This window comes from Uranotaenia lowii, chromosome 3, assembly GCF_029784155.1.
Source record: "Uranotaenia lowii strain MFRU-FL chromosome 3, ASM2978415v1, whole genome shotgun sequence".
Classification (NCBI taxonomy): Eukaryota; Metazoa; Arthropoda; class Insecta; order Diptera; family Culicidae; genus Uranotaenia; species Uranotaenia lowii.
In genome coordinates, this window is record NC_073693.1 from 323,568,003 (window position 1) to 323,590,118 (window position 22,116).

Consider the following 22,116-nt stretch of genomic DNA (forward strand, 5'->3'; position numbering starts at 1 on the left):
AAAATGACAAAAATGACAAAAATGACAAAAATGACAAAAATGACAAAAATGACAAAAATGACAAAAATGACAAAAATGACAAAAATGACAAAAATGACAAAAATGACAAAAATGACAAAAATGACAAAAATGACAAAAATGACAAAAATGACAAAAATGACAAAAATGACAAAAATGACAAAAATGACAAAAATGACAAAAATGACAAAAATGACAAAAATGACAAAAATGACAAAAATGACAAAAATGACAAAAATGACAAAAATGACAAAAATGACAAAAATGACAAAAATGACAAAAATGACAAAAATGACAAAAATGACAAAAATGACAAAAATGACAAAAATGACAAAAATGACAAAAATGACAAAAATGACAAAAATGACAAAAATGACAAAAATGACAAAAATGACAAAAATGACAAAAATGACAAAAATGACAAAAATGACAAAAATGACAAAAATGACAAAAATGACAAAAATGACAAAAATGACAAAAATGACAAAAATGACAAAAATGACAAAAATGACAAAAATGACAAAAATGACAAAAATGACAAAAATGACAAAAATGACAAAAATGACAAAAATGACAAAAATGACAAAAATGACAAAAATGACAAAAATGACAAAAATGACAAAAATGACAAAAATGACAAAAATGACAAAAATGACAAAAATGACAAAAATGACAAAAATGACAAAAATGACAAAAATGACAAAAATGACAAAAATGACAAAAATGACAAAAATGACAAAAATGACAAAAATGACAAAAATGACAAAAATGACAAAAATGACAAAAATGACAAAAATGACAAAAATGACAAAAATGACAAAAATGACAAAAATGACAAAAATGACAAAAATGACAAAAATGACAAAAATGACAAAAATGACAAAAATGACAAAAATGACAAAAATGACAAAAATGACAAAAATGACAAAAATGACAAAAATGACAAAAATGACAAAAATGACAAAAATGACAAAAATGACAAAAATGACAAAAATGACAAAAATGACAAAAATGACAAAAATGACAAAAATGACAAAAATGACAAAAATGACAAAAATGACAAAAATGACAAAAATGACAAAAATGACAAAAATGACAAAAATGACAAAAATGACAAAAATGACAAAAATGACAAAAATGACAAAAATGACAAAAATGACAAAAATGACAAAAATGACAAAAATGACAAAAATGACAAAAATGACAAAAATGACAAAAATGACAAAAATGACAAAAATGACAAAAATGACAAAAATGACAAAAATGACAAAAATGACAAAAATGACAAAAATGACAAAAATGACAAAAATGACAAAAATGACAAAAATGACAAAAATGACAAAAATGACAAAAATGACAAAAATGACAAAAATGACAAAAATGACAAAAATGACAAAAATGACAAAAATGACAAAAATGACAAAAATGACAAAAATGACAAAAATGACAAAAATGACAAAAATGACAAAAATGACAAAAATGACAAAAATGACAAAAATGACAAAAATGACAAAAATGACAAAAATGACAAAAATGACAAAAATGACAAAAATGACAAAAATGACAAAAATGACAAAAATGACAAAAATGACAAAAATGACAAAAATGACAAAAATGACAAAAATGACAAAAATGACAAAAATGACAAAAATGACAAAAATGACAAAAATGACAAAAATGACAAAAATGACAAAAATGACAAAAATGACAAAAATGACAAAAATGACAAAAATGACAAAAATGACAAAAATGACAAAAATGACAAAAATGACAAAAATGACAAAAATGACAAAAATGACAAAAATGACAAAAATGACAAAAATGACAAAAATGACAAAAATGACAAAAATGACAAAAATGACAAAAATGACAAAAATGACAAAAATGACAAAAATGACAAAAATGACAAAAATGACAAAAATGACAAAAATGACAAAAATGACAAAAATGACAAAAATGACAAAAATGACAAAAATGACAAAAATGACAAAAATGACAAAAATGACAAAAATGACAAAAATGACAAAAATGACAAAAATGACAAAAATGACAAAAATGACAAAAATGACAAAAATGACAAAAATGACAAAAATGACAAAAATGACAAAAATGACAAAAATGACAAAAATGACAAAAATGACAAAAATGACAAAAATGACAAAAATGACAAAAATGACAAAAATGACAAAAATGACAAAAATGACAAAAATGACAAAAATGACAAAAATGACAAAAATGACAAAAATGACAAAAATGACAAAAATGACAAAAATGACAAAAATGACAAAAATGACAAAAATGACAAAAATGACAAAAATGACAAAAATGACAAAAATGACAAAAATGACAAAAATGACAAAAATGACAAAAATGACAAAAATGACAAAAATGACAAAAATGACAAAAATGACAAAAATGACAAAAATGACAAAAATGACAAAAATGACAAAAATGACAAAAATGACAAAAATGACAAAAATGACAAAAATGACAAAAATGACAAAAATGACAAAAATGACAAAAATGACAAAAATGACAAAAATGACAAAAATGACAAAAATGACAAAAATGACAAAAATGACAAAAATGACAAAAATGACAAAAATGACAAAAATGACAAAAATGACAAAAATGACAAAAATGACAAAAATGACAAAAATGACAAAAATGACAAAAATGACAAAAATGACAAAAATGACAAAAATGACAAAAATGACAAAAATGACAAAAATGACAAAAATGACAAAAATGACAAAAATGACAAAAATGACAAAAATGACAAAAATGACAAAAATGACAAAAATGACAAAAATGACAAAAATGACAAAAATGACAAAAATGACAAAAATGACAAAAATGACAAAAATGACAAAAATGACAAAAATGACAAAAATGACAAAAATGACAAAAATGACAAAAATGACAAAAATGACAAAAATGACAAAAATGACAAAAATGACAAAAATGACAAAAATGACAAAAATGACAAAAATGACAAAAATGACAAAAATGACAAAAATGACAAAAATGACAAAAATGACAAAAATGACAAAAATGACAAAAATGACAAAAATGACAAAAATGACAAAAATGACAAAAATGACAAAAATGACAAAAATGACAAAAATGACAAAAATGACAAAAATGACAAAAATGACAAAAATGACAAAAATGACAAAAATGACAAAAATGACAAAAATGACAAAAATGACAAAAATGACAAAAATGACAAAAATGACAAAAATGACAAAAATGACAAAAATGACAAAAATGACAAAAATGACAAAAATGACAAAAATGACAAAAATGACAAAAATGACAAAAATGACAAAAATGACAAAAATGACAAAAATGACAAAAATGACAAAAATGACAAAAATGACAAAAATGACAAAAATGACAAAAATGACAAAAATGACAAAAATGACAAAAATGACAAAAATGACAAAAATGACAAAAATGACAAAAATGACAAAAATGACAAAAATGACAAAAATGACAAAAATGACAAAAATGACAAAAATGACAAAAATGACAAAAATGACAAAAATGACAAAAATGACAAAAATGACAAAAATGACAAAAATGACAAAAATGACAAAAATGACAAAAATGACAAAAATGACAAAAATGACAAAAATGACAAAAATGACAAAAATGACAAAAATGACAAAAATGACAAAAATGACAAAAATGACAAAAATGACAAAAATGACAAAAATGACAAAAATGACAAAAATGACAAAAATGACAAAAATGACAAAAATGACAAAAATGACAAAAATGACAAAAATGACAAAAATGACAAAAATGACAAAAATGACAAAAATGACAAAAATGACAAAAATGACAAAAATGACAAAAATGACAAAAATGACAAAAATGACAAAAATGACAAAAATGACAAAAATGACAAAAATGACAAAAATGACAAAAATGACAAAAATGACAAAAATGACAAAAATGACAAAAATGACAAAAATGACAAAAATGACAAAAATGACAAAAATGACAAAAATGACAAAAATGACAAAAATGACAAAAATGACAAAAATGACAAAAATGACAAAAATGACAAAAATGACAAAAATGACAAAAATGACAAAAATGACAAAAATGACAAAAATGACAAAAATGACAAAAATGACAAAAATGACAAAAATGACAAAAATGACAAAAATGACAAAAATGACAAAAATGACAAAAATGACAAAAATGACAAAAATGACAAAAATGACAAAAATGACAAAAATGACAAAAATGACAAAAATGACAAAAATGACAAAAATGACAAAAATGACAAAAATGACAAAAATGACAAAAATGACAAAAATGACAAAAATGACAAAAATGACAAAAATGACAAAAATGACAAAAATGACAAAAATGACAAAAATGACAAAAATGACAAAAATGACAAAAATGACAAAAATGACAAAAATGACAAAAATGACAAAAATGACAAAAATGACAAAAATGACAAAAATGACAAAAATGACAAAAATGACAAAAATGACAAAAATGACAAAAATGACAAAAATGACAAAAATGACAAAAATGACAAAAATGACAAAAATGACAAAAATGACAAAAATGACAAAAATGACAAAAATGACAAAAATGACAAAAATGACAAAAATGACAAAAATGACAAAAATGACAAAAATGACAAAAATGACAAAAATGACAAAAATGACAAAAATGACAAAAATGACAAAAATGACAAAAATGACAAAAATGACAAAAATGACAAAAATGACAAAAATGACAAAAATGACAAAAATGACAAAAATGACAAAAATGACAAAAATGACAAAAATGACAAAAATGACAAAAATGACAAAAATGACAAAAATGACAAAAATGACAAAAATGACAAAAATGACAAAAATGACAAAAATGACAAAAATGACAAAAATGACAAAAATGACAAAAATGACAAAAATGACAAAAATGACAAAAATGACAAAAATGACAAAAATGACAAAAATGACAAAAATGACAAAAATGACAAAAATGACAAAAATGACAAAAATGACAAAAATGACAAAAATGACAAAAATGACAAAAATGACAAAAATGACAAAAATGACAAAAATGACAAAAATGACAAAAATGACAAAAATGACAAAAATGACAAAAATGACAAAAATGACAAAAATGACAAAAATGACAAAAATGACAAAAATGACAAAAATGACAAAAATGACAAAAATGACAAAAATGACAAAAATGACAAAAATGACAAAAATGACAAAAATGACAAAAATGACAAAAATGACAAAAATGACAAAAATGACAAAAATGACAAAAATGACAAAAATGACAAAAATGACAAAAATGACAAAAATGACAAAAATGACAAAAATGACAAAAATGACAAAAATGACAAAAATGACAAAAATGACAAAAATGACAAAAATGACAAAAATGACAAAAATGACAAAAATGACAAAAATGACAAAAATGACAAAAATGACAAAAATGACAAAAATGACAAAAATGACAAAAATGACAAAAATGACAAAAATGACAAAAATGACAAAAATGACAAAAATGACAAAAATGACAAAAATGACAAAAATGACAAAAATGACAAAAATGACAAAAATGACAAAAATGACAAAAATGACAAAAATGACAAAAATGACAAAAATGACAAAAATGACAAAAATGACAAAAATGACAAAAATGACAAAAATGACAAAAATGACAAAAATGACAAAAATGACAAAAATGACAAAAATGACAAAAATGACAAAAATGACAAAAATGACAAAAATGACAAAAATGACAAAAATGACAAAAATGACAAAAATGACAAAAATGACAAAAATGACAAAAATGACAAAAATGACAAAAATGACAAAAATGACAAAAATGACAAAAATGACAAAAATGACAAAAATGACAAAAATGACAAAAATGACAAAAATGACAAAAATGACAAAAATGACAAAAATGACAAAAATGAAAAAATGACAAAAATGACAAAAATGACAAAAATGACAAAAATGACAAAAATGACAAAAATGACAAAAATGACAAAAATGACAAAAATGACAAAAATGACAAAAATGACAAAAATGACAAAAATGACAAAAATGACAAAAATGACAAAAATGACAAAAATGACAAAAATGACAAAAATGACAAAAATGACAAAAATGACAAAAATGACAAAAATGACAAAAATGACAAAAATGACAAAAATGACAAAAATGACAAAAATGACAAAAATGACAAAAATGACAAAAATGACAAAAATGACAAAAATGACAAAAATGACAAAAATGACAAAAATGACAAAAATGACAAAAATGACAAAAATGACAAAAATGACAAAAATGACAAAAATGACAAAAATGACAAAAATGACAAAAATGACAAAAATGACAAAAATGACAAAAATGACAAAAATGACAAAAATGACAAAAATGACAAAAATGACAAAAATGACAAAAATGACAAAAATGACAAAAATGACAAAAATGACAAAAATGACAAAAACGACAAAAATGACAAAAATGACAAAAATGACAAAAATGACAAAAATGACAAAAATGACAAAAATGACAAAAATGACAAAAATGACAAAAATGACAAAAATGACAAAAATGACAAAAATGACAAAAATGACGAAAATGATAAAAATGACAAAAATGACAAAAATGACAAAAATGACAAAAATGACAAAAATTACGAAAATTACAATAAAATCATTCAGTATCTCAAGGATACTTATGAAATTTTTAATTTATTTTTTTTGTTTTGAATAGTTAATTTAGTATTAAGTTCCAAAAACAATAAGAATAATATACAATAAATCAACTTTAACCAATAAGAAAAATTATTGCTGATGAAAGTTTATTCCATTGAAACCCGATTATTTGGTCCAGAATAAAAATAACACAAGGGCCTGTTGTCCTTGATTGCCAATCGACGACTAGATATTGATATTGATAGTTCTTTTTATAAGTTCTCGCGTGTTAATTTTCGAAATAATTGTCTTTACAGACTTTCATTCAATTTCAGATTTTCAGTTTGGCTCACTAGTACACATTTTGTTCTTGAAGATCTCAAGAGCGTTCTGCACATTGAAAATAAAACTTATTAAGTGAAGCATAGAAAAGTTTTTTTCATTTGATGAAGTGGTGTTAAAGTGTTGACTCAGAAAATGATGCAAAGAAATGAGGGGTTTTTTCATCAAATTCATTTTCTGATTATCTGATTGAGTAAAATCCCTATTCTAAAGGAAAAACACTGGCTTGAGAATTCTCTTATCTCCACTAAGGGTGTTAGAATCAATGTTTCCCGAAATTGATAATAATCAATGTAGGTATCACTAGACGGAATGCGCCGGCCGCAATTGTTTGTTTAGACTCTTGCACCAATGATATCTACCGTTTTTTAATTCAAGCCACGCGAATGCAACCCAGAATGTATCAATGAGTAGCATATAGTCAGAGAGCAAACATTTCGCGCCCTTTTTTGTCAACTGCTGTTCTGTTACTCATTCCGATTCCGAAGTAGTGTTTTTGTTGAGCACCGGTTGAGGTGCCGTACTGTCTAGCTCAGTCGTGCCTTGATGCTGATGCTGCTGGGTGGGCGAGTGACTGTCCTATTTGCATTAGTGAATGGCACACGCCCTCTAGAGTCTGAATCACCGGGCCATCTGGATGTCTAAGGGAGCAACAATGCAATACAGATCCCTCATATTTGCCTAGTTCCAGAACAATGCAACATAGTTGGAATATGTGCAATTATTGCTGGTAGAACTTGTATGTTGCTGAGTGAATGAGCTAAAAAAAAGGAAATCCCACTCATTCCTGCGGATGGCAGCCGGCCGAACTTTAAGTAATTAGAATTTTTATGCATCTCCAACATGAGTGCAGAGTCCAATAATGCACCGACCGGCTGCAGTTCGATTTAACACTTTTGTTTTCCATTGATGACGACAACGCCAAGTGATGCCGCGGTGATGATACTACAGTGATAATTGCGCACGCGAGTGAAGTGCTGTTCGAAGCATTTAACATTGTACGTAAAGGGCTAGAGATCCCGATCTTATCTGGGGTGTTAAGTTGAATTGCGTTTTGTCATTCTAGAATCTAGATGCAAATACTACCTATTTACGAATAGGGGAGAGCCTGTTGGGAAGGCCAACAGTCAACTGGTAGGGTAACATTTCCCTACACCTGATCGGGGGTGGTCGCAGCTAGAGAGAAGTGCAATTCCCGATATTCAAATTGATATGGTTTATTGCGATGGTTGTGACTGTTAGTTGTTGTTTGCTGCAAGGGGATTTCAAATGTCAGATCATATAGCCTTGCCTATGATAGCGACGCATATTCTTTCCCGACTACAGATTGATATGCATCTGCCCTTGCTGATGCAAGGGTAACTCGCATATTAGTTTGTTGAAAATGCAGTTGCAGTTGAATTCTCTTTGTTTCTATTCGTTTTGGTTCGTTTTGGTTGATTTGTATATTTTTACAATGCTTTTTGTAAAAAGTTCTTGATTGTTCTATCATTGTGACGATTATTTTAACCTAACCACAAGACCGACTCGAAAAATAATTTCCCAAATGTCAATCAAGCTTTTATAACATTTTATTAACGCTTTGCGTGTCATTCTTTCGCAGGAGCCATGCTAATCATCTCTGTACCATTTCAATTTTAGTATATGTCCATCCAAAGCTAAGGCTATGATCATTTAGTATCCGGGCAGTTACAAACGTGTGTATTTTAAAAACTATTCATTTGATCGAAAAACTTTGTATGGAGGAAATGAAGGTGTTAACATGACATTTAATGTAAAAATATAAAAAATATACCTTTAAATGATTTCAATAAATACTACAACTTTTTCATAAAATCTTTTTTTTTATCTTTGCGCACTTTTTTTAGTCATGTATTGATTTATTTTTTTTTTACTACAGAAGTAAAACCTTTGCAAAATCATGATATTTTACACAAATTCACCTGGAAAAAAGCTCTAGGAATCTGGTTGGAACCTTTTCATGAGTAGGCATCTCGAAAAATTTGATCCTTAAAATCCGGTTTTAACATAATTTTTTATCCATCAGAACACATCTGTCATATTGCGTAAAAACCGGTTGCACAGATTGCGATCTTTGGAATTGATCATTATAAGTTATTAACTTGGTGTCTACTAGTTAGACAACACTTTTTGCCAGCCGAAAATGGATTTTCGGCATTATTTAAGGAGTCTGCATTCAGTTATCCCCAATAACCATAGACTTTTTACCATATTTAAGATCAAGGGTTGCACTCCGATGGTTGGTTTGAACTTCATGTGGATCCTAGAATGACTCCTTATATTTCTTAACCATTTGGTACGAAAAAAAAATCAGAAAATATCAACAGTTCATGAGCTTTCAAGTTAACAATGAAGAATTTTCAAAGCGCAAAATGCGTAAAAGGAGCAAATTTGTGCAAAATTATTTTAACCATGTCTTTTTGTATCGTAAATATCTCAAACACATGTTAACTTAAAAATCTATCAACAATAGGCAAGGTAATCCTTTTCATAACCAACAAAACGCTACTAAAGTTTTGCAGATCCGAGCTCAATTAACGTAGCTATCACCGAAATAAAGTGCCCGGATACTAAATGATCATAGCCTTAAGACACATTCTGTCTCGATAGCAACTGAAAAAAAAATCCGACTAACCTTGATTTCCAGCTACAGTGAACTTTCAAAATATAGGTCTTCATCACCCAGCTTATAATTCGATTTGATTTCATTTCGCGCATACGCCCTTAAGAAAATTTTAATTGGGTTGCCAAATTTTCGAACGCGTTTTTTCTCGAAACGTCGCATAAATGAACATATATCTACCCTTTTCACGGGTTTGCTCTGAAATCTTTTTTTGTTCCTTGATAATGTTTTATACACACGTTAAAGTTAGTTCTAAGAGAAATTCTACCCATGGTGAAAAATCTACACACTACGAAAAAATCTGTAAAATCACATCATATGTGATGTAGATAAAAAGAAGCATCATGTATGTTGGAGTTTTCAGTGCTAGTTATTTTGCAATGTGTAAAATAAAAGTGATGTAAATTATGAAATCACTGGATAAAAGAAAAAAAAAAACTTTCCAATTGGAATTTGTTTTGTTTTATTTTTTGTTAATATGATTCAATAATGGAATTTTATCATCTCTTGATAAAAATGGAATCTATTTATATTTAATTTTATTGAGTGATTTTTTTTATCTCACAATTGTTTTTTACTAAGAGTCACATTAATACTTTTATTTTCTTCTCCGAACTACCGGATCCAAAATTGAGTAACGTGGAGCCACTTTCAGAACCACATCCCTGCTTCTCGGAGATCTCCGGGAACCTCACTCGCGGGAAAACAGCTTAAACAAAATATTTTGGAGCACGACTTGACTTGATTTTTTGTTAACATTTGTCTGGTCCTATTCTTGACAGTTTATTATTTAACATGACATTATCCCATTCACACGCGCAGAGATGCAAATGTGCCTGATTTTCGAAGGTCCTGCTTGATACCCTGATAAGCCTCGCTTTTCCCTGATTTTTGGAAATAAGCCTGATTTTTTGGTTTTCACAGAAAATTTGTACAGATCCGTTCAAAACTCAATAGAAATTAAGTGTTTGCTCGTCGTCACTCCAAGCTTGAACTCAATAACATAACAATCTGTTGGATTCAGATCTTCTATCAATGTTTTATAACTGGTTTAATATTAATTTTTTTCAGATTTTGTCTTTTGCACGCAGTTTTACTGATGAGGAGTTAAAAATAAAACAGTTTTATGATAAACTAGCTGACCCGGCAAACTTTATTGAGCCTGTATTTTTGAGATTTTTTTTATATTTAAGCACTGTTCCTTAGTCAGTCTTCCTTTTGAGTGGATAAAAGCAAGTGGATACTCTTGTGTCAGAAAAAATCCAGAATTATAGTACAATATACAAATAAATAACGCTTACTTTTGGTTAGTGAACTTATTTTCTTCTGGTAACTTAAGAACGCTTAATCTATCAAGTTTCAATTTAGTTTAGCCATCATTCCTATTCAAAAACTCCTATCTGATCAAGTATTTTAAAATTGCTGATCATTGATTTGAACAGAAAATGGATCTTTTTTGCAGGAGTCGTCATAAACTGAGTTTTTTTCGATTTGTGTTTACCTCTGTATCTAAATACATTGAAGTTTTCTTCAAGCATGATCGTCAGATTAGAAAAATAAAAAAAAATGAATTGAACAAAACCAGAACATTTAAAGAATAATGATAATTGAATCATATTGTGAATTGACAGAGCTGAGTTTGACGAATATTTAACAATTCAGGAAAAGTCACTATTCATCTCATTTTATTGCAACACTTTTCTAATCAATTTAATGTTTGAAAACGTCTTTCCAATTTGTGTCATCATTATCTTTTCTCAATTTTCAGTAAGGGATTGGCAAATTGCACTACATATTAGGAAGCATATTCTCTTAGCGTTTGAAACCTTGAATGAAGGCAAATCTATTTTGAGTATTTGGAATAAAAATTCAAAACAATCACAAATCATTTAAAATTATAGTTTATGATCGTAAGATAAGAAACTGTAATTAAAACAGTTAAATTTAATTCTGAATTTATTGTTAATTTATATCAATATTCTGAATTTGGCATTATGAATCTGGATTTTCAGTTATATTTGAACGTAAATTTAAAAGCTGATTTGCTTTGATCTTGATTTTATTTTTGTTGATCGAGTTGAAGTGTTTATATTCTTAAACTCACTTGTGCTTGATAGTTTGGTTTATGATCTGATATCTGGTACGAAACTTTTTTTTTGTATTTTTGTGTATTGGTTCAGATTTTTTTCTATCCTTAAATGTTTCGAAATTTTAGGTGGCATACTTTTTACTTAAATGTTAAATTTTTATATACTTTCAAGTTTGATGATATTTTTGATTACGATTTTTTTTTCTGACATTTGAAACTGAGTGTTGGATCTAATATCAAGTTAAAGTCCTATAGCTAAACTTTGGAAAAGTTCCTTTTAACCACTGAGCATAAAAGGTAGTGTGAATTTTTCAATGTTTCCTGACCCTCCAATCCGTTCTTATGACATCTTCTAAAAAACAACCAAAAATAAAAAAGGTGATTTTTATTCAGTTATATGACTTTCTATTGGTGTTATCAAAACTCATCAAAAATGATTTGGCAATGGTAATGTATTGAGTCTATCGAAAATTTTACATCCATATTGCTTGATTTGCTAAAAGAATATGACATTTCAAAAAAAAATTAACGGTGCACGCAATCATCTAAGAAAATATTAGAATTGCCTTGATTCTGATGCAACAAAAAACAAATTTCGTAAATATGCTTCTTACCGGCTAGTTGCAGCACCCCAAAGGGACAATCATATCCAAGTATCCATTTTACTGGTGGGCTTGTGATATAGCTCAGTTGGCAAGTCAGTTGCTTCCTGAGCCGATGTCCGTGAGTTCGAGCCCAAGAGTTAAACATCGATCACAGTTGTACCGGATAAGTTTCTCAATGACTTTTCCGCCAACTTCATCGTTGATATAAGTCGCGAATGACATTAAGATGTTAAAACGACTATAATCGAAACAAAAAAAAAAAAAAAAAAAATTTTACTGGTGCCACGTGAAAAGTACACTGGCAAGACAATGAAAATGGGCGCCAATACTTTCTATAGATAGAACATTAGTAAGCCTAGATTGCTTTTGGCGCCTTCCTACTCTGGGTGATTCGAATGAAAAAAAAAATGGAAATTGGGTGCCATGACTTTTGTTTGATACGAATAAGAGCAAGTTCACTGGTGTTGGGAATAAGTGGTAAAAATTTGGACATTTTGAAAATTTTACCATGCAAAAATGTTTTCAAGATCTTTGGGCGTTGTATTTTTTTAAAACACTGTTTCTATTTCAGCCGTATGTGATAGAAATATTGCTATTTTTGCATCACAGCATGCGAAAATACAACACGTGTTGTAAAAAAACTAGAAGGCCAAAGATCTTGAAAATGTTTTTGCATGGCAAAATTTTCAAAATGTGCCGTAAGTGTCAAAATTTCTACCACTTTTTCCCAACACCAGTGAACTTGCTCTAAAAACTTAAAATTAATGTTCAAATTCCAAAAAACATTTTCGAAATTATCTCTCCGATGTGTTTTTCTTCGCGTGACGACGAACACAACAAAACAAAATCGCATGCAAATTGGAGGATCCAGTGAAGAGTTTTACGTGTTCGCACATTTCTGACTCTCTCACTGTTTTATATATTTAGATAGAATTGACATTTTTTAAATTTCTATATACATATCAGGTTACTAGGTAACATAAAATAATGACAATATAATTTTTTCTAGAGTGTCTATACTTAGTATATTACACTCATGATTTTATGTGATTTGATTCAATTATAGAAAAATTACTTTTAAGTGTTTTTTCTAGTCAATCACATTTGACAAAGCTCATTAGTAGCGAATACTTTATTCACATTCTAATAAAGTTGATCCGTTGTTTTTTTTGGTGATGAAATTTATCGTGATATTTCATTTTTGCTGTTATTTCGCAAATATTACATTTAAAATTTCAGTAGAAAATCAGAAATTTTTTTTTTTTAATATTCTATGGAATGCTAGTTGAGTATTAAAATATACTTTGATGTGTAACACAAAACTTTTGAATCAGTTAAGCCTGATTTAAATGCTACGCCTATTATTTACATGCTACGCCTATTTCAATTGAGAAAAAATGATTGATTTTGTATGCAAAAGCTGTAAAAAAAACTTTCAAAAAATTTTACTACGCCTTTCAATTTGCCAATTCTTCTTAGAATCTGAAGGTTTATACACCAAACAGTACCTTTTAATCTCAATAAGCATTCCATAGTATTTTTTAAGTTTTATTTTCTACGGTATTTGCAACTGTTATTTTCGCGATATTATTGCAAGAATGCTAAATATTGCTTATTGCTATCACAAAATATCAATGGATCAACTATTTAAGAATGTAAAAACAGTATTCGCTGCTAATGACTTTTTTTTAGTAGAGATTAAAATGTAAAAAAATATATGTTCACTAAGATTGAATAAGATAAAATTTCTAAGTGTACACTCAATTTGGCACTTTGGAAAAAATGAATTTTTCATATTTTTTATTTATTTATTTACCTAATATGTGCATATGAATTTAATCCCAATAGTGTGTCAACTACTGAATGAACCAAGTTACTCAAAAAAAAATTCAATGGAAATACTCAGGACTTTTCGAAGGCAATATTTCGGTAAAATTTAGTTGGTAGAAATTTTGACACTTTGAGCACATTTTGAAAATTATACCATGCGAAAACATTTCAAGATCTGTGGCCTTCAAAACTTTTTACAACACGTGTTGTATTCTCGCATGCTGTGATGCAAAAATGGCAATATTTCTATCACATACGGCTGGAATAGAAACAGTGCTGAAAAAAATACAACGAATAAAAATCTTGAAAACATTTTTGCAAGGTAAAATTTTCAAAATGTGCTACAAGTGTCAAAATTTCTACCATTTTCCTCCAACACCAGTGAACTTGCTCTTAGGGTGGCAATGGATGTATGTGAAAAGTTTCATGATCGAATATTGAAAACCGATCATATTGATTTAGTAGATTGGCCCAAAAAACTGACTTGTAGTAAATTTCAGCTCAATCTGACTTGATTTAGGGATGTCTCATTGCGCTCAAAGTTTTATTTTTTTTACCATCGAAAACCACCAAAGAGAGAATCAAAGGAAATCGGAAGATTAAAATTATAATTTTGATGCCAAATGATTTAAAATTGTATAGAAATATGATGTTGTTTAAAAAAAGTGTCCGAAATCGACTAAAAAAATATATTATATTACAAACCCGAAAGTTCCTCAACCCTGGACTCGCTGCAAAACTCAATCAAACACACTTCCGGTTGTTAACTGTATTATAAGTCTCACACTTGATTTCGTTTAAATACTCTAAATATATTAAAATTTAGAAAGAAAAGATTACCTCAGCTTCGAAAAACCGTGTCTGACACTTTCAACCAACGCCTACTCTTCCAGCTAAATAATTTTAAACGGAATGTGCTTAAAACTTTGTATGCAACTCGCATAACTCGATGTTTTTAGCACTCGTCGTAAAAATCCAACTCGGCAAACTTCGTTGGATATTTTTTTTTCGATTATAGTCGTTTTACCATCTTCATGGCATTCGCGACTTTATCAACGTTACAGTTGGCGGATCGTTATTGAAAAACTCATCCGGTACAACTGTGTTCGATGTTTACTCTTGGGCTCGAACTCGCGGACATCGGCTCAGGAGACAACAGACTTGCCAACTGAGCTATATCACAAGCCACCTTCGTTGGATAGATGTACGACTCGTGCTGGAAAAATATACTTTTTGCAACTTGTTGCACAAACAACTGTTTCACTCTCAACATTAGGAAGGAAAACCAGTTTAAAATCTAAGGAGGCTCAATCAAATTAATTTTTTTCTCTTAATAACATTTTCCAATTCTTTAATGACAATGAAAAAGAAACAGGTCATGAATTTGATCAAGCTTATCTGCAATCAGTACGATTTTTTTTTTGTTTGTTTGAGTAAAGCTTGCGTTTTGTTAAAAATCAACTGAGTTGTTAATGATAGAGTGCAATAAACTGACTTTAAGCCAATATTCTTAGTTTAATATTTTGTTCTGAATTTTCACTTAGATTCGCTTAAATGCAAAAATAATGGTTTACACGTTACAATCTTAACGAACAGTGTGCTCAATAAGTTGTTCCATTTCATTAGCTTTCCAATTGCAACTCGCTCAACTCAACCCACTCGCCACGATTTTTACAAACTTTTGTTTTGATTCGATTTTTCTGCATGCTGAACTGAACTCCCTTTCCTTTACAACTTCACAACTGGAAAGCAATAGACTGCTTCTTCTTTTACTTCTTTTCATCCTACATTTTGCTCCCTGAGTCCTTATTCTTATTTTCTCGCCAATCATCATCTTCTCCTTCCCATTTAATACATAAAAGGTTCCTTTCAGCTGGATGGCTGGCTCAAGTTGTTGTGTTGTAAAGAGTTCTACACAGAAGGTCTTCTCTCTTTTCAATTTTCCTCGTTTCTTCGTTTTCGTCTTCTTCGTGTTCCTATCGATTCTCGTCTTCGTCCCTTCGCCCACTCACTTACTATACAAAACAACAACAATAACAGCCTCGAACCGAACATACGACGAGCGCGCAATGGATCGGTTCGTCGATGTTTACGTTTTCCATTTGCGTGCTGCACGAACGAATGGCACAAGTGTCTGGCTGGCTGAAGTAGTATTCTTCCCTTTTTTGTTTTCTTCCTTTTTTTACAATTTCTTCCCAGCTTTTAGGACCTACTCTTTATACGTAAGAAAAAAAAAAAGAAGTTTCTGTGTTTTTTTTTTTTCTCTACTTCCCCTGGTTCCACTCCCGATAAGTTAGACGATGATAATGACAGTTGATGATGCTGATTCTTTTAATGATTGCTGACGATGACTACGGATGAAAACAAGTTTCTCGTTTTCTGGCTCCCTTTTTGTATAGGACTTGTCTGGTCCTCGATCGTGCATCTTTTGAGGCTCTCCAGTTCGGGCCCTTCAGAACGTAGAAAGTGATGGGCTTTCAAGAAGGCTCTTGGATAGTTAGATGATGGTCTCTGGCTGAGCCGTGGAAAGTACAACGAACTTGCACGTGTGTTTCACTCGCTCGACTGTCTGTTATTATATTTTTTTTCTTTTTTTTTTTTTTTGACTGCTTATAATCCTCCGGGAGAAATGGATAACCGTAATCCACACACAGTCGTGTAGTAGCTGAGCTCATCCATTAGGGAACAGAAAAGCATAACACAATAAAAAATTGCTATTTACAATATTGGTTTTTTTTTGTAATGATTATTTTATGGATGGAACTAAGGAACTAAGTAATGTGTAAAAAATTTAAGATAAAGTCACACTACAGCAAATATTATTACCAAAGGATTCTTGGAATTTTCGATTAGCATTTATCAGTTTTCGTCTTCTGTAGAATTGGGTCATGAAATATTTCTTGACTCTGAGATTTTTTTGACTTTATTCACTATTTTGATTTTCTTGACTTTTTCGACTTTCTTGATTTTCTTGATTTTGTTGAATTTGTTGACTTTTTTAACTTTCTTGACTTTCTTGGATTTCTTGACTTTCTAGAGTTTCTAAACTTTCTTGACTTTCTTTACTTTTTTTTTAATTTTCTTGACTTTCTTGACTTTCTTGACTTTCTTGACTTTTTGGACTTTCATGACATTCTTAACTTTTTTTGACTTCCTTAAAATTCTTCACTTTCTTGAGTTTCTGACTTTCTTGACATTTTTAATTTTCTTGACTTTGTTGACCTTTTTAACTTTCATGACTTTCAGGACTTCAAAGAAGGTCAAGAAAGTCGAGAAAGTCAAAAAAGTTCAAAAAGTTAGGAACTCAAGAAAGTCAGGACTTTCAAGAAAGTCAAGAAAGTCAAAGAAGTCAAGAAAGTCAAGAAAGTCAAGAAAGTCAAGAAAGTCTGACTTTCTTGACTTTCTTGATTTTCTTGACTTTTTTGACTTTCTTGACTTTCTTGACTTTCTTGACTTTCTTGACTTTCTTGACTATATTGACTTTCTTGACTTTCTTGACTTTCTTCACTATTTGACTTTCTTGACTTTCTTAACTATCTTGATTTTCTTGACCTTCTTGATTTTCTTGACTTTCTTGATTTTCTTGACGATCTTGACTTTCTTGACTTTCTTCACGTTCTTGATTTTCTATACTTTCTTGATTTTATTTACTTTCTTGACTTTCTTGACTTTCTTGACTTTCTTGACTTTCTTGACTTTCTTGACTTATTTAACTTCCTTGACTTTCTTGACTATCTTATCTTTCTTGACTTTCTTGACTTTCTTGACTTTCTTGACTTTCTTGACTTTCTTGACTTTCTTGACTTTCTTGACTTTCTTAACTTTCTTGTTATTCTTGACTTTCTTAACTTTCTGGACTTTCTGAACATTCTTGACCTTCTTGACTTTCTTGACTTTCTTGACTTTCTTGACTTTCTTGACTTTCTTGACTTTCTTGACTTTTTTGACTTTCTTGACTTTCTTGACTTTCTTGACTTTCTTGACTTTCTTGACTTTCTTGACTTTCTTGATTTTCTTGATTTTCTTGATTTTCTTGACTTTCTTGACTTTCTTGACATTCTTGACTTTCTTGACTTTTTTGACTTTCTTGACTTTTTTGACATTCTTAACTTTCTTGACTTTCTTGTCTTTCTTGTCTTTCTTGTCTTTCTTGACTTTCTTGACTTTCTTGACTTTCTTGACTTTCTTGACTTTCTTGACTTTCTTGACTTTCTTGACTTTCTTGACTTTCTTGACTTTCTTGACATTCTTGACTTTCTTGACTTTCTTGACTTTCTTGACTTTCTTGATTTACTTGACTTTCTTGACTTTCTTGACTTTCTTGACTTTCTTGACTTTCTTGACTTTCTTGACTTTCTTGACTTTTTGACTATTTGAGTTTCTTGACTTACTTGACTTTCTTGACTTTCTTGACTATCTTGACTTTCTTGACTCTCTTGACTTTCTTGATTTTCTTGACTTTCTTGACTTTCTTGACTTTCTTGACTTTCTTGACTTTCTTGACTTTCTTGACTTTCTTGACTTTCTTGACTTTCTTGACATTCCTGACTTTCTTGACTTTCTTGACTTTCTTGACTTTCTTGATTTTCTTGACTTTCTTGACTTTTAACTTTTTTGACTTTCTTGACTTTCTTGACTTTCTTCTCTTTCTTGACTTTCTTGACTTTCTTGACTTTCTTGACTTTTTTGGCTATGTTGACTTTCTTGACTTTCTTGATTTTCTTGAATTTTTTGACTTACTTGACTTTCGTGACATTCTTGACTTTCTTGACTTTCTTGACATTTTTCACATCCTTGAATTTCTTGAATTTCTTGACTTTCTTGACTTTCTCGACCATCTGAATTCTTTTTTCTATCTTGTTCTCTTGACTTTCTTGATTTTCTTAACTTTCTTGACTTTTGTTGTTTTTCTTGACTTTCTTAACTTTCTTGACTTTCTTGACTTTCTTGATTTTCTTGAATTTCTTGATTTTCTTGACTTTCTTGACTTTCTTGACTGTCTTGACTGTCTGGACTTTCTTGACTCTTGACTTACTTTATTTTTATACCTTCTTGGCTTTCTTGACTTTTCGACTCTCTTGATTTTCTTGATTTTCTTGACTTTCTTGACTTTTTACTTTTTTGACTTTCTTGACTTTCTTGACTCTTTTGACTTTCTTGACTTTCTTGACTTTCTTGACTTTCTTGACTTTCTTGAATTTCTTGAATATCTTGACTTTCTTGGCTTTCTTGACTTCCTTGACTTTCAAGACTTTCTTGACTTTCTCGACTTTCTTGACTTTCTTGACTTTTTTTACTTTCTTGACTTTCTTGACTTTCTTCTCTTTCTTGACTTCCTTGACTTTCCTGACTTTCTTGACGTTCTTGAATTTCTTGGTTTTCTTGAATTTCTTGACTTTCTTGACTTTCTTGACTTTCTTGACTTTCTCGAATTATTTGACTTTCTTGACTTTCTTGACTTTCTTGACTTTCTTGACTTTCTTGATTTTCTTGACTTTCTTGACTTTCTTGACTTTCTTGACTTTCTTGACTTTCTTGACTTTCTTGACTTTCTTGACTTTCTTGACTTTCTTGACTTTCTTGACTTTCTTGACTTTCTTGACTTTCTTGACTTTCTTGACTTTCTTGACTTTCTTGACTTTCTTGACTCTCTTGACTTTCTTGACTTTCTTGAGTTTCTTGACTTTCTTGACTTTCTTGACTTTCTTCACTTTCTTGACTTTCTGGACTTTCTTGATTTTCTTTACTTTCTTGACTTTTATGTTTTTTTTTTATTTCTTGACTTTCTTGACTTTCTTGACGTTCTAGACTTTCTTGATTTTCTTGATTTTCTTAACTTCCTTGAATTCTTGACTTTCTTGAACTTCTTGACTTTCTTAACTTTCTTGACTTTCTTGAATTTCTTGACTTTCTTGACTTTCTTGACTTTCTTGACTTTCTCGAATTATTTGACTTTTTTGACTTTCTTGACTTTCTTGACTTTCTTGACTTTCTTGACTTTCTTGACTTTCTTGACTTTCTTGACTTTCTTGACTTTCTTGACTTTCTTGACTTTCTTGACTTTCTTGACTTTCTTGACTTTCTTGACTTTCTTGACTTTCTTCATTTTCTTGACTTTTTTTGATTTTCTAAACTTTCTTGACTTTCTTGACTATTTGAGTTTCTTGACTTTCTTCACTATTTAGTATTTTGACTTTCTTGATTTTCTTGACTTTCTTGACTTTCTTGAATTTCTTGACTTTCTTGACTTTTTTGACTTTCTTGACTTTCTTGACTTTCTTGACTTTTTTGACATCCTTGACTTTCTTGACTTTCTTGGCTTTCTTGACTTTCATGACTTTCTTGATTTTCTTGACTTTTTTGACTTTCATTACTTTCTTGACTTTTTGACTTTCTTGACTTTCTTGACTTTCTTGACTTTCTTGACTTTCTTGACTTTCTTGACTTTCTTGACTATCTTGACTTTCTTGATTTTCTTGACTTTCCTGACTTTCTCGAATTATTTGACTTTCTTGATTTTATTGACTTTCTTGACTTTCTTGACTTTCTTAATTTTTTTGACTTTCTTGACTTCTATAACTTTCTTGACTTTCTTGAGTATTTCCAACATTTTTTTAATTTCCTGACTTTTTTGACTTTCCTAACTTTCTTGACTCCCTTGACTCTCTTGATTTTCATGACTTTCTTGACTCTCTTGACTTTCCTAAGCTTTCTTGACTTTCTTGATTTTCGTGATTTTTTTTACTTTCTCGATTTTCTTGATTAACTTTCGATTAACTTCACTGGCTTTCGTGAATTATTTGACTTTCTTGATTTTTCTGACTTTGGGATCTATTGGAAAAATGATTAATTTTTTACTGTCACCAAGTCCCTGTTAACCCGACTGTTGTTGCACCCACAGAGCTCACGCGAGAACTTTTACGATCTTCTCCCCTCTTCATCTTCCACCTTTGAAAGAAGGGCAGAGGCTGATGCTCCATCGCTCCATCTGAGGGTTCTGTGGTTTCTGTGTAAGACTGGTTTTTGGCGGGAAAGTGGTCACTTCTGCCGCTGTGTTGGTAGGAAGGCTTGAGGTCCCAGGTTGTGGCCGTCCATCCATGTCACGCGAGTTCAAGCTTCTGGAAGATGCGGGTCAAAGCCCATCAACCGGGTTCCGAACTTGATGCTGCACCAAGCAAACAAATCTCCTCCAGCCTGGCATAAGCTGAGGATTCAACTCGGTAGCATTTGCCTGGGTGTTAAATTTGTTAGTATATAGTACTTTTTCTAATATTCAATCACGTAGGATGATGACAGGCTGGTTTTTTCTTCAATCCCCAGCAGCGGTCAACCCGAGATGGATAAGTAGAAGAACGACGAAGAAGCGTTATCAAACCCTGCAGACTTTTGTACGGGTTCTCCTGAAGTTTATTGGTTGGGCCTTCCTGCAAGGGAAAAGTGGGCCAATCGAAACAGGTTTTTGGGCTGTTTATTTGCTTTTATTTTGGTTTTCTTTATTTTGGTTTTTCTTCCTACCCTCGAGAACTGTTGGCGGGAAAAGGCGTTGAACCCAATAGTGGGTTTATAGGGGCTTAAAGTTTCTCGAATCGAAGCGTTCGTCTTCACTTACCTCACTTATTATCGAATCAATCAACCTGGGTTGGGTACAGAATTGCGTCTTAAAACTTTCCATCAATTTCTTCGTTTGTTTTAAAACCTTTTATAATTGAAGATTTTTTTTTTAATTTCATCAGCATACAACTTCTGCTAACGATCTTCCTCGACTTTATCCTGAAACTCTGCTTCAACAAATAGTAAATCCTTTTTTCCGCTTATTTACAATAAGTCAGAACCGTCCTCAATCAACTAATGGCAGCTCACACTTAGTGATTGATTGAGCTCACGTTAG

At 30.0% G+C, this 22,116-nt stretch overlaps 1 protein-coding gene and 1 non-coding gene across 2 annotated transcripts in view; one reads left to right on the forward strand and one right to left on the reverse strand.

The window, feature by feature from the left end:
* Positions 1-22,116, forward strand: part of LOC129753802 (uncharacterized transmembrane protein DDB_G0289901-like) — a 90,893-nt gene that overhangs the window by 15,272 nt on the left and 53,505 nt on the right. The window lies entirely within an intron of this gene.
* Positions 8,616-8,725, reverse strand: LOC129758834 (U6 spliceosomal RNA). The gene has a single exon (XR_008740082.1). It is a non-coding gene; the product is annotated as a U6 spliceosomal RNA (small nuclear RNA).